This window comes from Heptranchias perlo, unplaced genomic scaffold (assembly GCF_035084215.1).
Source record: "Heptranchias perlo isolate sHepPer1 unplaced genomic scaffold, sHepPer1.hap1 HAP1_SCAFFOLD_54, whole genome shotgun sequence".
NCBI lineage: Eukaryota > Metazoa > Chordata > Chondrichthyes > Hexanchiformes > Hexanchidae > Heptranchias > Heptranchias perlo.
Window position 1 is genome coordinate 2,732,108 of NW_027139559.1, and position 24,356 is coordinate 2,756,463.

At 33.0% G+C, this 24,356-nt stretch overlaps 1 long non-coding RNA gene across 1 annotated transcript in view; it reads left to right on the forward strand.

Moving 5' to 3' along the window:
- Positions 1-402: 402 nt before the first annotated feature.
- The window catches only part of LOC137315160 (uncharacterized), a 74,916-nt gene continuing 50,962 nt past the window's right edge, over positions 403-24,356 (forward strand). Inside the window, exons 1-2 of the long non-coding RNA XR_010961334.1 lie at positions 403-851; positions 4,401-4,496. This is a non-coding gene — a long non-coding RNA (uncharacterized lncRNA). The remainder of the gene's footprint in view (positions 852-4,400; positions 4,497-24,356) is intronic.

Below are 24,356 nucleotides of genomic sequence, written 5' to 3' on the forward strand. Positions count from 1 at the left end.
CCACAATCTGTCCCTGTGATTGATCACAACAATCCGTCCATCCGAATTATCACCACAACCTATCCCGGGGATTGATCACAACAATCCGTCCCTCGGAATTATCACCACAATTTGTCCTCAAACACTTTCTCTCTTCTGACCTCTGAAAATGAGTGAAATTCAATCCTTCTACCGATCACAGCACAGAAATGGTCCTTTCCGGATTTAACAATTTAACTGCTGTATCTTCAGAATATTTACTATGATAAATGTAACTGGGGAAAGACAGTGCTCATTCCACAAGTGACTGAGGTGGTTGATGCTCAGCGACAGCTGAATTCGGCGGTTAAATGGTTAAAGTCCTCACTTTCAGAAACAGCCTCTCCTCAGCTCACTGACGAAACACTGTCTTTTGGCCCCAGGTTTGAAAGCGCAAACATCAGAAAATCGATGGGACTTTGAGCAAACAATGTCCCTGATGCAAATGTAACAATTTATTTCTAACCAAGTATCTTTTTTTACTGAACCTCCCTGGAAAAAGAAGAGAAGAAGTAAAATTTATAACTGACTTTGTTCGCAATTGGCAGCGAATCGTCAAACCGGTTCGATTAGATTCCACCAGAAAGGCCGCTCCCTGTTCTGAAACAAATGAGGAATGTTTGTGTTGAAATCCATCCTCATGTCTGGCAGCAGCTTTCACAGAAGGCGGAGCTCTGAATCTCACATAACAAGGATCAGATCAAATTCCCAAGTTGTGAACTGCTAAAATAAAGCAAGGAACTTGTACTCGATTGGTTTCAATGAAATAACAAGGATATAATTTGCAAAATCTGCACGGACAGTGAGAGACGGAAAATCCTCGCGGGATCAAGGTAAGGTTCATGTTGTGTCAATTTGTTTTATGAATTAACTTTTTCTGCCCCTTCCTCCTTTCTAAAGCCGATTTCCCGCGGTCTGATATGTTCCCCAGCGGATGGAGCTCTCTTGCTCGCGGATGGAACAATTCACTAATTGTTCGCTGAGACACGAACTGAAGGTCGGCTATTTTATACCGGGAATTTCAGGGCTTATCCCTTCATGGGCCCCACCAATCTCCCCACAGATACATTTTAAAGCGGTGACAGGACAGAAAGCAGGAACACGAACTCTGGAGATTTACACAACCGTAGTCCAGCGGTGCCTCCTCTCCAACTTAGAAATTGATATTCAGTAAACAGGGGTGAGAAACTGACCTTTCTCACTCTATATGCATTCATTTGTAACTGTGACACTGGCTTTTTTTACTCACTGAATCGTTTTCTGCACGGTACACTTTTATTTAACTGACCAAAAACTGATGCAACATTCAGTTCAACTTAGTAAAGTTTTAACACAGTCGCAATGGCCGATTATCGCGCTCTACCGGGCACCTGGAAAATCAGCCGATTACAACTACGAGCAGGTCGGAGGATCCATCACTAATCTTTATATAAAAAGTAACCACTGAAATTACCAACAGGTGGGAGGGACCATCACTAATCTTTAGAGAAAGATTAATACTGAATTACAAACAGGTAGGAGAGTCCATCACTAATCATTATATAAAAAGTAACCACTGAATTCCAAACAGGTGGCAGGGTCCATCACTAACCTTTATATAAAAAGTAACTATTGAAATTACCAACAGGTGGGAGGGACCATCATTAATCTTTATACAAAGAGAAACACTTGAAATTACGAACAGGTAAGAGTGTCCATCACTAATCTTTGTATGTAAAGTAACTCCTGAAATTACCAACAGGGAGGTGTGTGGATCACTTATCTTTATTTTAAAAGTAACTATTATATTACAAAAGGTAGGAGGCTGCATCGCTAATCTTCGTTTAAAATGTAATTACTGAAATTACCAACAGGTAGGAGGGTCCATCACTAATATTTACATAAAACGTAACTACTTTAATTACCAACAGGTCGGTGGGTCCATCACTAATCTTTTTAAAGAAAATAACGAATGAAATTACCAGCAGGAGGAGGGTCCATCACTAATCTTTTTATAAAAAGTAAGCATTCAAATTACCAACAGTGAGGATGGTCCTTCAATAATCTTTATACAAAAAGTAACGACTGAATTACAAACAGCAAGGAGGGTCCATCGCTAATCTTTAATGAAAATTAACTACTGAATTACAAACAGCTACCACGGTCCATCAATAATCTTTATATAAAAAGTAATTACTGAAATTACCTACAGGTAGGAGGGTCCATCACTAATCATTATATAAAAGTAACGACTGAATTACAAACAGGTGGGAGGGTCCATCACTAATATTTATTTAAAAAGTAACTGCAGTTATTACCAACAGGTGGGAGGGTCCATCACTAATCTTTATAGAACAGTAACTAGTGAATTACAAACAGGGAGGAGGGTCCATCACTAATCTTCAGATAAAAAGTAACTACAGAAATTACCAACAGGTAGGAGGGTCCATCACTACTATTTATATATAAAGTAACTCCTGCAATTACGAAGAGGGAGATTTGTCCATCACTTGTCTTTATTTAAAAAGTAATTATTGAATTACAAATAGGTCGGAGGCTGCATCGCTAATCTTCTTTTAAAAAGTAATTACTGAAATTACCAACAGGTAGGACAGTCCATCACTAATCTTTAACTAAATAGTAACGACTGAATTACAAACAGGAAGAAGAGTCCATCGATAATCTTTATATGAAAAGTAACTAATGAAATCAGCAACAGGTAGGAGGGTCCATCACTTATCTTTATATATCAAGTAACTACTGAATTACAAACAGCAAGGAGGTTCCATCGCTTATCTTTAATGAAAATTAACTACTGAAATACAAACAGCTACCACGGTCCATCAATAATCTTTATATAAAAAGTAATTACTGAAATTACCGACATGGAGCAGTGTCCTTCAATAATCTTTACATGAAAAGTAACTACTGAACTAGAAACAGGTTGGAGGGTGCATCACTAATCTTTGTATAAAAAGTAACTACTGAAATTACAAACGTGTAGGAGGGTCCATCACAAATCTTTATTTAAAAAGTAACTACATTAATTACCACCCGGTAGGAAGGTCCATCACTAATCTTTATGTAAAAATAACTACTGAATTACAAACAGGTAGGAGGGTCCATCACTAATCTTCAGACAAAAAGTAACTACAGAAATTACCAACAGGTAGGAGGGTCCATCACTAATATTTATATAAAAAGTAACCATTCAAATTACCAACAGGTTTGAGGGCCCGATCTCTAGTCTTTATATATAAAAGCAAGTAACTGCTCAAATTAATCTTGTGTTTGATTACACTAATGTAATTAGTGTAGGTGTAAATTTAAGTTTTTGTTGCTGTTGTCCGTTTAAAGCACTAGTGTGAGCGTGACTGAAACAACAGATAACTGCATCTTACAAGGTCTCAAACTTGGTTGTACATTTATGGTAGAGAATAACTTCAACTATAGTTTGCAGAAATTTCCTGACCGACATGAACCGCTTTTACATTCAAACAGTGTGAAAAGGAAAGCACCGATACTGATAGTTTGATTGGTCGCTCTTGCATTTGCGCACACATACAGCAAGGCGCACACAAAATGGAGAATTATGATTATAAAACAGCCGTCAAATCTTCAACTTAGAAATTTGTGGTGTTTTCTGAGATTGTACGACCCCAAAAGATAACGCAAAGATAAATGTGCAGCATCTGTTTAAAGTTACACGATTCACAATATTATACATTAGTGTTGATATTATTGAACGGAAATTCCTCACCTCCGACAGTGCTCATTAGTCAGGTGCTGATACCATGAGAGATACGGTAAATATATTCAAATAGAAGCACCAACCAAAACACAACTCCATGAACACACGGACAATGTCACTGTCCATAGAGAGCAGAAAAATCACACCCAGCTCCAAACTCTGTATGTAGATAGATATCAGGTTCATAAAATACCGGAATTTAATATCAAAACTCAACACATTAAAAATATTAAAAATAAATCTGTGAATAAAATAATACAACAGCGCCAGACTGGGTAACACCGAGTGAAGGATCATTTAATTCATCACCTCGCTCCATATTGCCCTCCAGAATATTCACTACCTCAGGAATAAGTCTGGTGCTGGCCTGCACGGTGAGTAAACCTGACCAATTGGTGCTCCCAGGGCAGAATCTCGGCCGGCTACAACTGGGTTGTGAAGATCAGTGGGTCTCATTGGGTTTCACTGGGCAGCTGTCTTTGCCGCACCTCATGTGGAGAGTTGATCCTTACAGTCGGGAAATGCTCGATTCCAGAGCGAACAGCTGTTGTACTGATGGGGGAGGAGGGACTTGATATCGCGACAAGGCGACGTTTTATCCTTCTCATTTCAATATTTCACTCTAACCCTCCTATTAATATATTTATTACAGAGCATCAGAATCTTGGAACGCCTGTCACCTCCATGGCTGAAGGACCAAACAGGGGAGAAGACCCAACATCTTCAACAAGAATGAGAATAGACACCGGTAGGTTCAGAACAACCTTTAAAATATCAATTGTGTCCTGATAAAGGGACCAGCTCACGAACAAGAACCTGCAGCTCACACAAGAAGAGACAACCGAGCAGATACTTTGTGGATAGAGAGAAGTGAGTGAACATCGAGTGGGGCAGTGCAGTCACAGGTAGAGAGACATCAGTACTGGAACTGTCCGGTAGATAACTGGTGTTAGGGACTGCAAGGTGGATAGAGACAGTGACTCAGGCTGGCCTTCCTGATGAATAGTGTGACACCAGGGAGTAGGGGGACACCCCGAGTGGCGCAGATGTGACAGGCAGGTTAGGCACAGGAATAGGGGAGCGATAGTGTTGCGAGATTCTATAGTCAGGCGAGTAAACAGACTGTTCTGCAGCCCTGAGCAGGTCCCAATTGGTAAGTTACCTTCCTGGTATCAGAGCGAAGAACTTCCTGGAACAGGTTGGACACTCTATGGGAAGGAAAGGAGAGAGGAAAATAGTCATGGCCGGAACGAATAACAAGGAAAGAGCTCCGTTTATAGAATGAATATTAACTCTGGAGCCCAAGACTGAACAACAAGGCCTGAAGGTGGTGATCTCTGGATTGTTTTGCGCTGGGCTGCTTAAGGAGGACAATATGAGGCAGGTCAATGTCCGGCTGCAGGGCTGGAGCAGGAGGGAAGGGTTCATGTTCTTGGGACACTAGGGTGAGTTGAGGAAGACGGGAAGGGACGGTTACGATCTGAACCGACAAACAACAATAGGGTGAGTTCAGGACGAAGGGAACGGATATATAAACCCATAATTTATCGACATTGTCCGATTAACAGTGTATTTAATGATAAATGAACCTACCATTTACACACACTGTCCATTTAACAGTGTATTTAATGATATATGAACCCACCATTTAACCAGACTGTCCATTTAACAGTGCTTTAATGATATATCAACGAACCATTGACACACACTGTCCATTGAACAGTGTATTTAATAGAATCATAGAATCATAGACAAAATTGTAATAGAATCATAGAAGTTACAACATGGAAACAGGCCCTTCGGCCCAACATGTCCATGTCGCCCAGTTTATACCACTAAGCTAGTCCTATAATGATATATAAACCCACCATTAACACACACTGTCCATTTAACAATGTATTTAATGATATATAAACCCTACATTTACCCACACTGTCCATTTAACAGTGTATTTAATGATATATAAACCCTACATTTACCCACACTGTCCATTTAACAGTGTATTTAATGATATATAAACCCACCATTTACCCAGACTGTCCATTTAACAGTGTATTTAATGATATATAAACGAACCATTGACACACACTGTCCATTTAACAGTGTATTTAATGAAATATAAACCCACCATTTACACACACTGTCCTTTTAACAGTGTATTTAATGAAAAATGAACACACCATTTACCCACACTCCCCATTTAACAGTGTATTTAATGATATATAAACGAACCATTGACACACACTGTCCATTTAACAGTGTATTTAATGATATATAAACCCACCATTTACACACACTGTCCTTTTAACAGTGTATTTAATGATATATAAACGAATCATTGACAAACACTGTCCTTTTAACACTGTATTTAATGATATATAAACTCACCATTTACACACACTGTCCTTTTAACAGTGTATTTAATGATATATATACCCACCATTTACCCACACTGTCCATTTAACAGTGTATTTAATGATATATAAACCCACCATTTACCCACACTGTCCATTTAACAGTGTATTTAATGATATATAAACCCACCATTTACCCACACTGTCCATTTAACAGTGTATTTAATGATAAATAAACCCACCATTTACCCACACTGTCCATTTAACAGTGTATTTAATGATATATATACCCACCATTTACCCACACTGTCCATTTAACAGTGTATTTAATGATATATAAACCCAACATTTACCCACACTGTCCATTTAACAGTGTATTTAATGATAAATAAACCCACCATTTACACAGACTGTCCATTTAACAGTGTATTTAATGATATATAAACCCACCATTTACACAGACTGTCCATTTAACAGTGTATTTAATGACATATGAACCAACCATTTCACCACACTGTCCATTTAACAGTCTATTTCATGACATATTAAACCATCTTTTACACACACTGTCCATTTAAAAGTGTATTTAATGATAAATAAACCCACAATCTATTGACATTGTCCATTTAACAGTGTATTTAAAGATATATGAACCCACCATTAACAACATTGTCCATTTAACAGTGTATGTAATGATATATAAACCTACCATTTACACACACTGTCCATTTAACAGTGTATTTAATGATATATGAACACACCATTTAACCAGACTGTCCATTTAACAATGCATTTAATGATATATAAACCCACCATTTACACACACCGTCCATTTAAAAGTGTATTTAATGATATATGAACCCAGCATTTGGACACAATGTCCATTTAACAGTGTACTTAATGATATATGAACCAACCATTTAACCACACTGTCCATTTAACAGTGTATTTAATGATATATTAAACCACCATTTACACACACTGTCCATTTAAAAGTGTATTTAATGATATATGAACCCAGCATTTACACACACTGTCCATTTAACAGTGTATTTAAAGATATATGAACCCACCATTTACCAACATTGAACATTTAACAGTGTACTTAATGATGTATAAACCCACCATTTACAAACACTGTCCATATTACTGTTTATTTTCTGATATATAAACCTACCATTTACACACACAGTCCATTTAACAGTGTGTTCATGATATATGAACCAAACATTTAACCAGACTGTCCATTTAACAGTGTATTTAATGATATATGAACCCAACATTTAACCAGAATGTCCATTTAAAATTGTATTCAATGACCGATGAACCCAACATTTAATCACACTGTCCATTAAGCAGTTTATTTAATGATATATAAACCCACCATTTACCCACACTGTCCATTTCATAGTGTATTTAATGATATATAAATCCATCATTTACCCACACTGTCCATTTAACAGTGTATTTAATGATATATGAACCCACCATTTACCCACACTGTCCATTTAACAGTGTATCTAATGATATTTAAACCATGATTGACCCACACTGTCCATTTCATAGTGTATTTTATGATATATAAACCCATCGATTACACACACTGTACATTTAAAAGTGTATTTAATGATATATAAATCCATCATTTACCCACACTGTCCATTTAACAGTGTATCTAATGATATTTAAACCATCATTTACCCACACTGTCCATTTAACATGTATTTAATGATATATAAACCCACCATTTCCCCACACTGTCCATTTAACAGTGTATTTAATGATATATAAACCAACCATTTAACCACACTGTCCATTTAACAGTGTATTTAATGATATATAAACTCACGATTGACCCGCACAGACCATTTAACAGTGTATTTAATGATTTATAAAGTGTCCATTTACCCGCACTGTCCATTAAACAGTGTATTTCATGATATCTTACCCACATTTATCCACACTGTCCATTTAAAGGTGTATTTATTGGTAAAGAAAGCCACCATTTACCTGCACTGTCCACTTAACATTGCATTTAATGATATATAATCAAATATTTATCCACACTGTACATTTAACAGTGTATTTCATGATATATGTGCCAACATTTAACCAGACTGTCCATTTAATAGTGTATTTCATGAGATATAAACCTAACATTTACACACACTGTCCATTTAACAGTGCATTTAATGATATATGAACCCAGCATTTAGCCACACTGTCCATTTAACAGTGTATTTAATGATAAATAAACACACAATCTATTGACTTTGACCATTTAACAGTATATTTAAAGACATATAACCCACCATTTACAAACATTGAACATTTAACAGTGTACTTAATGATATATAAACCCACCATTTACAAACACTGTCCATTTAACTGTTTATTTTCTGATATATAAACCTACCATTTACGCACACAGTCCATTTAACAGTGTATTTAATGATATATGAACCCACCATTTAACCAGATTGTCCATTTAACAGTGTATTTAATGATATATAAACCCACCATTTACACAGACTGTCTATTTAACAGTGTATTTAATGATATATAAACCAACCATTACCCACACTGTCCATTAAACAGTGTATTTAATGTTATATAAACCCACCATTTACCCACACGGTCCATTTGACAGTGTATTTAATGAGATATGAACCCACCATTTACCCACACGGTCCATTTAGCAGTGTATTTAATGATCTGTAAACTTACCATTTACGAACACTGTCCATTTAACAGTGTCTATAATGATATATGAACCGACCATTGAACGAGACTGTCCATTTAATAGTATATTTAATGATATATAAACCCAACATCTACGCGCACTGTCCATTTATCAGTGTATTTAATCATATATGAACCCACCAATTTACCGCACTTTCCATTTAACAGTGTATTTAATGACATATGAACCCACCATTTAACCAGACAGTCCATTTAACAGTGTATTTAATGATATATAAACCCACCATATACACACACTGTCCCTTTAACAGTGCATTTACTGATATTTTAAACCACCATTTACCCACACTGTCCAGTTAACAGTGTATTTAATGATAAATAAACCCACAATCTGTTGACATTGTCCATTTAACAAGTGCTTTTAAAGATATATGAACCCAACATTTAACAGCACTGTACATTTAACAGAGTATTTAATGATATATAAACCCACCATTTACCCGCACTGTCCATTTAACATTGTATTTAATGATATATAAACCTACCATTTACCCACACTGTCCATTTAACAGTGTATTTAATGATATTTAAACCATCATTTACCCACACTGTCCATTCAAAGTTTATTGAATGATATTTAAACCATCATTTACCCACACTGTCCCTTTAACAGTGCATTTACTGATATTTTAAACCACCATTTACCCACACTCTCCTTTTAACAGTGTATTTAATGATATATAAACCCATCATTTACCCACACTGTCCATTTAACAGCGTATTTAATGAGATATAAACCCACCAATGACCCGCACTGACCATTTAACAGTGTATTTAATGATTTATAAAGTGTCCATTTACCCGCACTGTCCATTTAACAGTGTATTTAATGATATCTGAACATATATTTATCCACACTGTCCATTTAAAGTTGTATTTAATGTTATATAAAGCCGCCATTTACCTGCACTGTCCACTTAACAGTGTATTTAATGCTATATAATCCCATATTTATCCACACTGTCCATTTAACATTGTATTTCATGATATATGTACCCACCATTTATACACACTGTCCATTTAAAAGTGTATTTAATGATATATGAACCCACCATTTACCCACACTGTCCATTTAACAATGTATTTAATGATAAATAAATCAACAATCTATTGACATTGTCCATTTAACAGTGTATGTAAAGATATATGAACCCAACATTTACCAACACTGCACATTAAACATTGTATTTAATGAAATATGAACCCACCCTTCACCCGCACTCAAAAATTTAACAGTGTATTTCATGATTTATAAAGTGCCCATTTACCCGCATTGTCAATTTAACAGTGTATTTAATGATATATGAACTCAACATTTAACCAGACCGTCCATATAACAGTGTATTTAATGATATATCAAAATACCATTTACGCACACTGTCCATTTAAAAGTGTATTTAATGATAGATGAACCCAACATTCCCCACACTGTCCATTTAACTGTGTATTTAATGATATATAAACCCAACATTTAACCACACTGTCCATTTAACAGTGTATTTAATGATATTAGAACCCAAGATTGAACCACACTGTCCAATTAACAGTGTATTTAATGATATATAAACCCACAATTTATCGACATTGTCCATTGAACAGTGTATTTAATGTTACATGAACACACATTTTAACAACGCTGTCCATTTAACAGTGCATTTAATGATGTATGAACCCACCATTGAACCAGACTGACCATTCAACAGTGTAATTATTGATATATAAATAAACCAATAACACACACTGTCCATTTAACAGTGTTTTTAATGATATATAAACCCATCATTTACCCACACTGTCCATTTAACATTGTATTTAATGATATATATCCCCATCATTTACCCACACTGTCCATTTAACAGTGTGTTTAATGATATATAAAACCACCATTTATCCACACTGTCCATTTAACAGTGCATTTGATGACATATAAACCGACCATTTACACACACTGTCCAATTTACAGTGTATTTAATGATATATTAACCCACCATTTACTCGCACTGTCCATTTAACTGTGTATTTAATGATATATGAACCCAACATTTAACCATTCTGTCCATTTAACAATGTATTTAATGAAATATAAATAAACCATTTACACACACTGTCCATTTAACTCTTTATTTAATGATATACGAACCCAACATTTACCCACACTGTCCATTTAAAAGTCTATTTGATGATATATAAACCCACCATTTAACCAGACTGTCCATTTAACAGTGTATTTAATGATATAGAAACCTACCATTTACACACACTGTCCATTTAACAGTGCATTTAATGATATACTAAACCACCATTTACACACACTGTCCATTTAACGGTGTATTTAATGAAATATGAACCCACCATTTACCCACACTGTCCATTTAACATTGTATTAATGATAAATAAACCCACAATCAATTGACATTGTCCATTTAACAGTGTATTTAATGATATATAAACCCAACATTTACCCACACTGTTCATTTAAAAGTGTATTTAATGATATATTAACCCACAAGTTATCGACATTTGTCCATTAACCAGTGTATTTAATGATATATGAACCCAACATTTAACCAGACTGTCGATTTAACAGTGTATTTAATGAAATATAAATCAACCATTTACACACACTGTCCATTTCACAGTGTATTTAATGATACCTGAACCCACCATTGACCCGCATTGACCATTTAACAGTGTATTTATTGATTTATAGAGTGTCCATTTACCCGCACTGTCCATTTAACAGTGTATTTAATGATATATGAACGTAACATTTACACTCACTGTCAATTTACCAGTGTATTTAATGATATATGAACCCACCATTTATTCGTACTGTCCATTTAACAGTGTATTTAATGATACATGAACCAACCATTTAACCAGACTGTCCATTTAACAGTGTATTTAATGAAATATAAACCAACCATTTAACCACACTGCCCATTTAACAGTGTATTTAGTGATATATAAACCCACCAATAACACACATGTCCATTTAACGATGTATTTAATGATATATAAACCTACCATTTAAAAACACTGTCCATTTAACAGTGTATTTCATGATATATGAACCAACAATTTAACGAGACTGTCCTTTTAACAGTGTATTTAATGATATATGAACACAGCGTCTACTCGTAATTTCCATTTAACAGTGTATGTAATGATATATAAACCCACCATTTACCCACACTGTCCATTTAACAGTGTAATTATTGATATATAAACCCACCAATAACACACACTTTCCATTTAAAAGTGTATATAATGATATATGAACCCACCAATTACACACACTGTCCATTTAACAATATATTTAATGATAAATAAACCAACAATCTATTGACATTGTCCATTTAACAGTGTATGTCCAATTAACAGTTGATTTAATGATATTTAACCCAACATTTACACACACTGTCCGCTTAACAGTGTATTTAATGATTTATAAAGTGTCCATTTACCCGCACTGTCAATTTAGCAGTGTATTTAATGATATATGAACTCAACATTTAACCAGACCGTCCATATAACAGTGTATTTAATGATATATAAACATACCATTTACACACACTGTCCATTTATAAGTGTATTTAATGATATGTGAACCCAACATTTCCCCACACTGTCCATTTAACAGTGTATTTAATGATATATAAACCCACCATTTAACCAGACTGCCCATTTAACAGTGTATTTAATGATATATAAACCCACCATTTACAAACACTGTCCATTTAACATTGTATTTAATGATATATGAACCAACCATTCAACCACACTGTCCATTTAACATGTATTTAATGATATATTCCCCCACCATTTACACACCCTGTCCATTTAACAGTGTATTTAATGATATATGAACCCACCATTTACCCACACTGTCCATTTAACATTGTATTTAATGATAAATAAACCCACAATCTATTGACATTGTCCATTTAACAGTGCATTTAATGATATATAAACCAACCATTGTCACGCACTGACCATTTAATAGTGTATTTAATTATTTATAAAGTGTCCATTTCCCCGCACTGTCCATTTAACATTGTATTTAATGATATATGAACCTACCATTTACACACACTGTCAATTTAAAAATGTATTTAATGATGTATGAACCCACCATTTTACCAGACTGTCCATATAACAATGTATTTAATGAAATATAAGTCAACCATTTACACAAACTGTCCATTTAACAGTGTATTTAATGATGTATGAACCAACCATTTAACCACACAGTCCATCTAACATGGTATTTAATGATATATAAACCCACAAGTTATCGCCATTGTCCATTTAACAGTGTATTTAATGGTATATGAACACACATTTTAACAACACTGTCCATTTAACAGTGTATTTAATGATATATGAAACCACCATTTAACCAGACTGTCCATTTAACAGTGTATTTAATGATATATGAACCCACCATTTGTTCGCACTGTCCATTTAATAGTGTATTTAATGATATATGAACCATCCAATTAACCACACTGTCCATTTAGCAGTGTATTTAATGATATTTCAACCCGAAATTTACCCACACTGTCCATTTAAAAGTCTATTTCGTGACATATAAACCCACCATTTAACCAGGCTGTCCATTTAACAGTCTAATTATTGATATATAAACCCACCAATAACACACACTTTCCTTTTAAAAGTGTATATAATGATATATGAACCCACCAATTACACACACTGTCCATTTAACAATGTATTTAATGATAAATAAACCAACAATCCATTGACATTGTCCATTTAACAGTGTATGTCCAATTAACAGTTGATTTAATGATATATAACCCACCATTTACACAAACTGTCCGCTTAACAGTCTATTTAATGATTTATAAAGTGTCCATTTACCCGCACTGTCAATTTAGCAGTTTATTTAATGATATATGAACTCAACATTTAACCAGACCGTCCATATAACAGTGTATTTAATGATATATAAACATACCATTTACACACACTGTCCATTTATAAGTGTATTTAATGATATATGAACCCAACATTTATCCACACTGTCCATTTAACAGTGTATTTAATGATATATAAACCCACCATTTAACCAGTCTGTCCATTTAACAGTGTATTTAATGATATATAAACCCACCATTTACACACACTGTCCATTTAACAGTGTGTTTAATGATATATGAACCCACCATTTACCCACACAGTCCATTTAACATTGTATTTAATGATAAATAAACCCACAATCTATTGACATTGTCCATTTAACAGTGTATTTAATGATATATAAACCCACCATTGACACGCATTGACCATTTAATAGTGTATTTAATGATTTATAAAGTGTCCATTTACCCGCACTGTCCATTTAACATTGTATTTAATGTTGTATGAACCCACCATTTTACCAGACTGTCCATATAACAGTGTATTTAATGAAATATAAATCAACCATTTACACACACTGTCCATTTAACAGTGTATTTAATGATATATGAACCAACCATTTAAACACACAGTCCATTTAACAGTGTATTTAATGATATATGAACCCACCATTTGTTCGCACTGTCCATTTAAAAGTCTATTTCATGACATATAAACCCACCATTTAACCAGACTGTCCATTTAACAGTGTAATTATTGATATATAAACCCTACAATAACACACACTTTCCTTTTAAAAGTGTATATAATGATATATGAACCCACCAATTACACACACTGTCCATTTAACAATGTATTTAATGATAAATAAACCAACAATCCATTGACATTGTCCATTTAACAGTGTATGTGCAATTAACAGTTGATTTAATGATATATAACCCACCATTTACACACACTGTCCGTTTAACAGTGTATTTAATGATTTATAAAGTGTCCATTTACCCGCACTGTCCATTTAACAGTGTATTTAATGATATATAAACCAATCATTTAACCACACTGTCCATTTAATAGTGTATTTAATGATATTTAAACCATCATTTACCCACACTGTCCATTTGACAGTGTGTTTAATGATATATAAAGCAATCATTTACCCACACTGTCCATTTAATATGTATTTAATGATATATAAACCCATCATATACCCACACTGTCCATTAAATAGTGTATTTAATGATATTTAAACCATCATTTACACACACTGTCCATTTAACAGTGTATTCAATGACATATCAGCCAACCATTTACCAACACTGTCCAATTAACAGTGTATTTTAATGATATATAAACCCACCATTGACCCACACTGACCATTTAACAGTGTATTTAATAATATATAAAGTGTCCATTTACCCGCACTGTCCATTTAACAGTGTATTTAATGATATCTTAACCCATATTTTTCCACACTGTCCATTTGAATGTCATTTGAATGGTATATAAAGCTTCCATTGACATGCACTGTCCACTTAACAGTGCATTTAATGATATATAATCCCATATTGATCCACATTGTCCATTCAACAGTGTATTTCATGATATATGAACCCACCATTTAACTACACTATTCATTTAACAGTATATGAAATCATATATTAAACCATCATTTTCACACACTGTCCTTTTATAAGTCTATATAATGACATATGAACCCGCCATTTACAAACACTGCCCATTTAACAGTGTATTTAATGATATATATACCCATCTTTTACCCACACTGTCCTTTTAACAATGTATTTAATGATAAATAAACCAACAATCTATCGACATTGTCCATTTAACAGTGTATTTAAAGATATATGAACCAATCATTTACACACACTGCACATTTAACAGTGTATTTAATGATAAATGAAACCGCCATTTACACACACTGTCCATTTAACAATGTATTTCATGATAAATGAACCCGCCATTTACTCGCACTGTACATCTAACAGTGTATTTAATGATACATGAAGCCACCATTCACACACACTGTCCATTTAATATTGTATTTAATGATATATAAACCCAAAATTTACCCTCACTGTCCATTAAACAGTGTATTTAATGATATAAGAACCCACGATTGAACCACACGGTCCAATGAACAGTGTATTTAATGATATCTTAACCCACAAGTTATCGACATTGTCTATTTAACGGTATATTTAATTATATATGAACCCAACATTTAACCACACTCTCCATTTACCAGTTTATTTAATGAAATACAAATCAACCATTTACACACACTGTCCATTTAACATTGTATTTAATGATATATGAACCAACCATTTAACCACACTGTCCATTTAACATTGTATTTCATGATATATAAACCCACAATTCATCGACATTGTCCATTTAACAGTGTATGTAATGGTATATGAACACACATTTTAACAACACTGTCCATTTTACAGTGTATTTAATGATATATGAACGCACCATTGAACCAGACTCACCATTTAACAGTGTAATTATTGATATATAAACCCACCAATAACACACACTGCCCATTTAACGATGTATTTAATGATAAAAAACCTACCATTTACACACACTGTCCATTTAACAGTGTATTTATTGATATATAAACCCACAAATTACCAACACTGTCCATTTAACAGTGTATTTAATAATATATAAACCCACTATTTACCCACACTGTCCATTTAATAGTGTATTTAATGATATATAAACCTATCATTTACCCACACTGTCCATTTAACATTGTATTTAATGATATATAATCCCATCATTTACCCACACTGTCCATTTAACATTGTATTTAATGATATATGAAACCACCATTTACACACACTGTCCGTTTAACAGTGTATTTAATGATACATAAACCTGCCATTTACACACACTGTCCATTTAACAGTGTATTTAATGATATATAAACCTATCATTTACCCACACTGTCCATTTAACATTGTATTTAATGATATATAATGCCATCATTTACCCACACTGTCCATTTAATAGTGTATTTAATTATATATAAACCTAACATTTACACACACTGTCCATTTAACATTGTCGTTAATGATATAGGAACCCACCATTTATCCACACTGTCCATTTAACAGTGTATTTAATTATATATGAACCCACCATTTACTCGCACTGTCCATCTAACAGTGCATTTAATCATATACAAAACCAACATTTACCCACACTGTCCATTTAACAGTGTATTTAATGATATATAAACCCACAAGTTATCGACATTGTCCATTTAACAGTGTGCTCAATGATATATGAACCAAACATTTAACCAGACTGTCCATTTAACAGTGTATTTAATGAAATATAAATCAACCATTTACACACACTGTCCATTTAACAATTTATTTAACGATATATGAACCAACCATTTAACGACACTATCCCTTTAACAGTGTATTTAATGATATATAAACACACAATTTATCGACATTGTCCATTTAACAGTGTATTTAATGGTATATGAACACACATTTTAACAACACTGCCCATTTAACAGTGCTTTAATGATATGTGAACCCACCATTGAACCAGACTGACCATTTAACAGTGTAATTATTGATATATAAACCCACCATTTACAAATACTGTCCATTTAACAGTGTATTTAATGATGTATGAGCCCACCATTAACCCGCACTGACCATTTAACAGTGTATTTAATGATTTATAAAGTGTCCATTTACACACACTGTCCATTTAACGGTGTATTTAATGATATATGAACCCACCATTTACAAATACTGTCCATTCAACAGTGTAGTTAATGATATATGAACCCACGATTGAACCACACGGTCCAATTAACAGTGTATTTAATGATATCTTAATCCACAATTTATCGACATTGTCCATTTAACGGTATATTTAATGATATATGAACCCAACATTTAACCATACTGTCCATTTACCAGTTTATTTAATGAAATACAAATCAACCATTTACACACACTGTCCATTTAACAGTGTATTTAATGATATATGAACCAACCATTTAACCACACTGTCCATTTAACATTGTATTTAATGATATATAAACACACAATTTATCGACATTGTCCATTTAACAGTGTATTTAATGGTATATGAACACACATTTTAACAACACTGTCCATTTAACAGTGCTTTAATGATATGTGAACCCACCATTGAACCAGACTGACCATTTAACAGTGTAATTATTGATATATAAAGCCACCAATAACACACACTGTCCATTTAACAGTGTATTAAATGATATATGAACCCACCATTTACACACACTGTCAAATTAACAGTGTATTTAATAATATAAGGACTCACCATTTAACCAGACTGTCCATATAACAGTGTATTTAATGATATATAAACCTCCCATTTGCACACACTGTCCATTTAACAGTGCATTTAATGGTACATAAACCCCGCATTTACCCACACTGTCCATTTTAAAGTGTATTTAATGATACAAGAACCCACGATTGAACCACACCGTCCAATTAAAAGTGTATTTATGATATATAAAACCCACAATTTATCGACATTGTCCATTTAACAGTGTATTTAATGATATATGATCCCACCATTGAACCAGACTGACCATTTAACAGTGTAATTATTGATATATAAACCCACCAATAACACACACTGTCCATTTAACGGTGTATTTAATGATATTTCAACCGACCATTTACAAACACTGTCCATTTAACAGTGTATTTCATGATATATAAACCCACCATTTACCCACACTGTCCATTTAACAGTGTATTTAATGAAATATAAACCCACCATTTACCTACACTGTCCATTTAACAGTGTATTTATTGATATATAAACCCACCATTTAGCCACACTGTACATTTAACAGTGTATTTAATGATATATAAACCCACCATTTACACACACTGTCCATTTAACAGTGTATTTAATGAAATATGAACCCACCATTCACATACAGTGTCCATTTAAAAGTGTATTTAATGATAGATAAACCCACCATTTAACCTGACTGTAAATTTAACATTGTATTTAATGATTTATGAACCCACCATTTCACCACACTGTCCATTTAACATGTATTTAATGATATATTAAAATACCATTTACACACACTGTCCATTTAAAAGTGTATTTAAAGATAAATAAACCCACAATCTATTTACATTGTCCATTTAACAGTGTATTTAAAGATATATGAACCTAACATTCACACACACTATCCATTTAACTGTTTATTTAATGATATATGAACCTACCATTTACAAACACTGTCCATTTAACAGTGTATTTAATGATATATAAACCTACCATTTACCCATACTGTCCATTTAACAGTGCATTTAAAGATATATGAACCCACCATTTAACAAGACTGTCCATTTAACAGTGCATTTAAAGACAGATGATCGCACCATCGACACACACTGTCCATTTAAAAGTGTATTTAATGATATATAAACCCACCCTTTACCCACACTGTCCATTTAATAGTGTGTTTAATGACATATAAACCCGGCATTTACTCACACTTTCCATGTAACAGTGTATTTAATGATACATAAACCCACCATTACAAACACTGTCCATTTAACAGTGTATTTTATTAAATTTAACCACACCATTTACCGAACTGTAAATTTAACAGTGCATTAAATGGGATATAAACCCACCATTTACACACACTGTCTTTTTAACAGTGTATTTAATGATATATGAACCCACCATTTACACACACTGTCTTTTTAACAGTCTATTTAATGATATATAAACCCATCATTTACCCACACTGTCCATTTAACAGTGTGTTTAATGATATATAAACATAACATTTCCAAACACTGTCCATTTAATAGTGTATTTAATGATATATAAACCCAACATCTACTCGCACTGACCATTTATCATTGTATTTAATGATATATGAACCTACCATTTATCCACACTTTCAATTTAACAGTGTATTTAATGATATATGAACCCACCATTTACCCACACTGTCCATTTAACAGTGTATTTAATGATAAAAAAACCCACAATCTATTGACAGTGTCCATTTAACAGTGTATTTAAAGATATATGTACCCAACATTTACCAACACTGTACATTTAACAGTGTATTGAATGATATATAAACCCACCATTTACTCGCACTGCCCATTTAACAGTGTATTTAATGATATATGATCACACCATTGAACCAGACTGAACATTTAACAGTGTAATTATTGATATAGAAACCCACCAATAACACACACTGTCCTTTTAACGGTGTATTTAATGATATTTAAACCGACCATTTACAAACACTGTCCATTTAACAGTGTATTTAATGATATATAAACCCACCATTTACCCACACTGTTCATTTAACAGTGTATTTAATGATATATAAACCCACCATTTACCCACACTGTCCATTTAACAGTGTATTTAATGATATATAAACCCACCATTGACACACACTGTCCATTTAAAAGTGTATTTAATGATAAATAAAAGCACAATCTATTGACATTGTCCATTTAACAGTGTATTTAATGATATATAAACCCACCATTGACCCGCACTGTCCATTTAACAGTGTATTTTATGATATATGAACTAACCATTTACACACACTGTCCATTTAAAAGTGTATTTAATGATAAATAAACCCACAATCTATTTACATTGTCCATTTAACAGTGTATTTAAAGATATATGAACCTGCCATTTACAAACACTGTCCATTTAACAGTGTATTTAATGATATATAAACCTACCATTTACCCATACTGTCCATTTAACAGTGTATTTAAAGATATATGCACCCACCATTTAATCAGACTGTCCATATAACAGTGTATTTAATGATATATAAACCCACCATTTACACACACTGTCCATTTAACAGTGTGTTTAATGATATATGAACCCACCATTTACCCACACAGTCCATTTAACATTGTATTTAATGATAAATAAACCCACAATCTATTGACATTGTCCATTTAACAGTGTATTTAATGATATATAAACCCACCATTGACACGCATTGACCATTTAATAGTGTATTTAATGATTTATAAAGTGTCCATTTACCCGCACTGTCCATTTAACATTGTATTTAATGTTGTATGAACCCACCATTTTACCAGACTGTCCATATAACAGTGTATTTAATGAAATATAAATCAACCATTTACACACACTGTCCATTTAACAGTGTATTTAATGATATATGAACCCACCATTTGTTCGCACTGTCCATTTAAAAGTCTATTTCATGACATATAAACCCACCATTTAACCAGACTGTCCATTTAACAGTGTAATTATTGATATATAAACCCTACAATAACACACACTTTCCTTTTAAAAGTGTATATAATGATATATGAACCCACCAATTACACACACTGTCCATTTAACAATGTATTTAATGATAAATAAACCAACAATCCATTGACATTGTCCATTTAACAGTGTATGTGCAATTAACAGTTGATTTAATGATATATAACCCACCATTTACACACACTGTCCGTTTAACAGTGTATTTAATGATTTATAAAGTGTCCATTTACCCGCACTGTCCATTTAACAGTGTATTTAATGATATATAAACCAATCATTTAACCACACTGTCCATTTAATAGTGTATTTAATGATATTTAAACCATCATTTACCCACACTGTCCATTTGACAGTGTGTTTAATGATATATAAAGCAATCATTTACCCACACTGTCCATTTAATATGTATTTAATGATATATAAACCCATCATATACCCACACTGTCCATTAAATAGTGTATTTAATGATATTTAAACCATCATTTACACACACTGTCCATTTAACAGTGTATTCAATGACATATCAGCCAACCATTTACCAACACTGTCCAATTAACAGTGTATTTTAATGATATATAAACCCACCATTGACCCACACTGACCATTTAACAGTGTATTTAATAATATATAAAGTGTCCATTTACCCGCACTGTCCATTTAACAGTGTATTTAATGATATCTTAACCCATATTTTTCCACACTGTCCATTTGAATGTCATTTGAATGGTATATAAAGCTTCCATTGACATGCACTGTCCACTTAACAGTGCATTTAATGATATATAATCCCATATTGATCCACATTGTCCATTCAACAGTGTATTTCATGATATATGAACCCACCATTTAACTACACTATTCATTTAACAGTATATGAAATCATATATTAAACCATCATTTTCACACACTGTCCTTTTATAAGTCTATATAATGACATATGAACCCGCCATTTACAAACACTGCCCATTTAACAGTGTATTTAATGATATATATACCCATCTTTTACCCACACTGTCCTTTTAACAATGTATTTAATGATAAATAAACCAACAATCTATCGACATTGTCCATTTAACAGTGTATTTAAAGATATATGAACCAATCATTTACACACACTGCACATTTAACAGTGTATTTAATGATAAATGAAACCGCCATTTACACACACTGTCCATTTAACAATGTATTTCATGATAAATGAACCCGCCATTTACTCGCACTGTACATCTAACAGTGTATTTAATGATACATGAAGCCACCATTCACACACACTGTCCATTTAATATTGTATTTAATGATATATAAACCCAAAATTTACCCTCACTGTCCATTAAACAGTGTATTTAATGATATAAGAACCCACGATTGAACCACACGGTCCAATGAACAGTGTATTTAATGATATCTTAACCCACAAGTTATCGACATTGTCTATTTAACGGTATATTTAATTATATATGAACCCAACATTTAACCACACTCTCCATTTACCAGTTTATTTAATGAAATACAAATCAACCATTTACACACACTGTCCATTTAACATTGTATTTAATGATATATGAACCAACCATTTAACCACACTGTCCATTTAACATTGTATTTCATGATATATAAACCCACAATTCATCGACATTGTCCATTTAACAGTGTATGTAATGGTATATGAACACACATTTTAACAACACTGTCCATTTTACAGTGTATTTAATGATATATGAACGCACCATTGAACCAGACTCACCATTTAACAGTGTAATTATTGATATATAAACCCACCAATAACACACACTGCCCATTTAACGATGTATTTAATGATAAAAAAACTACCATTTACACACACTGTCCATTTAACAGTGTATTTATTGATATATAAACCCACAAATTACCAACACTGTCCATTTAACAGTGTATTTAATAATATATAAACCCACTATTTACCCACACTGTCCATTTAATAGTGTATTTAATGATATATAAACCTATCATTTACCCACACTGTCCATTTAACATTGTATTTAATGATATATAATCCCATCATTTACCCACACTGTCCATTTAACATTGTATTTAATGATATATGAAACCACCATTTACACACACTGTCCGTTTAACAGTGTATTTAATGATACATAAACCTGCCATTTACACACACTGTCCATTTAATAGTGTATTTAATTATATATAAACCTAACATTTACACACACTGTCCATTTAACATTGTCGTTAATGATATAGGAACCCACCATTTATCCACACTGTCCATTTAACAGTGTATTTAATTATATATGAACCCACCATTTACTCGCACTGTCCATCTAACAGTGCATTTAATCATATACAAAACCAACATTTACCCACACTGTCCATTTAACAGTGTATTTAATGATATATAAACCCACAAGTTATCGACATTGTCCATTTAACAGTGTGCTCAATGATATATGAACCAAACATTTAACCAGACTGTCCATTTAACAGTGTATTTAATGAAATATAAATCAACCATTTACACACACTGTCCATTTAACAATTTATTTAACGATATATGAACCAACCATTTAACGACACTATCCCTTTAACAGTGTATTTAATGATATATAAACACACAATTTATCGACATTGTCCATTTAACAGTGTATTTAATGGTATATGAACACACATTTTAACAACACTGCCCATTTAACAGTGCTTTAATGATATGTGAACCCACCATTGAACCAGACTGACCATTTAACAGTGTAATTATTGATATATAAACCCACCATTTACAAATACTGTCCATTTAACAGTGTATTTAATGATGTATGAGCCCACCATTAACCCGCACTGACCATTTAACAGTGTATTTAATGATTTATAAAGTGTCCATTTACACACACTGTCCATTTAACGGTGTATTTAATGATATATGAACCCACCATTTACAAATACTGTCCATTCAACAGTGTAGTTAATGATATATGAACCCACGATTGAACCACACGGTCCAAATAACAGTGTATTTAATGATATCTTAATCCACAATTTATCGACATTGTCCATTTAACGGTATATTTAATGATATATGAACCCAACATTTAACCATACTGTCCATTTACCAGTTTATTTAATGAAATACAAATCAACCATTTACACACACTGTCCATTTAACAGTGTATTTAATGATATATGAACCAACCATTTAACCACACTGTCCATTTAACATTGTATTTAAT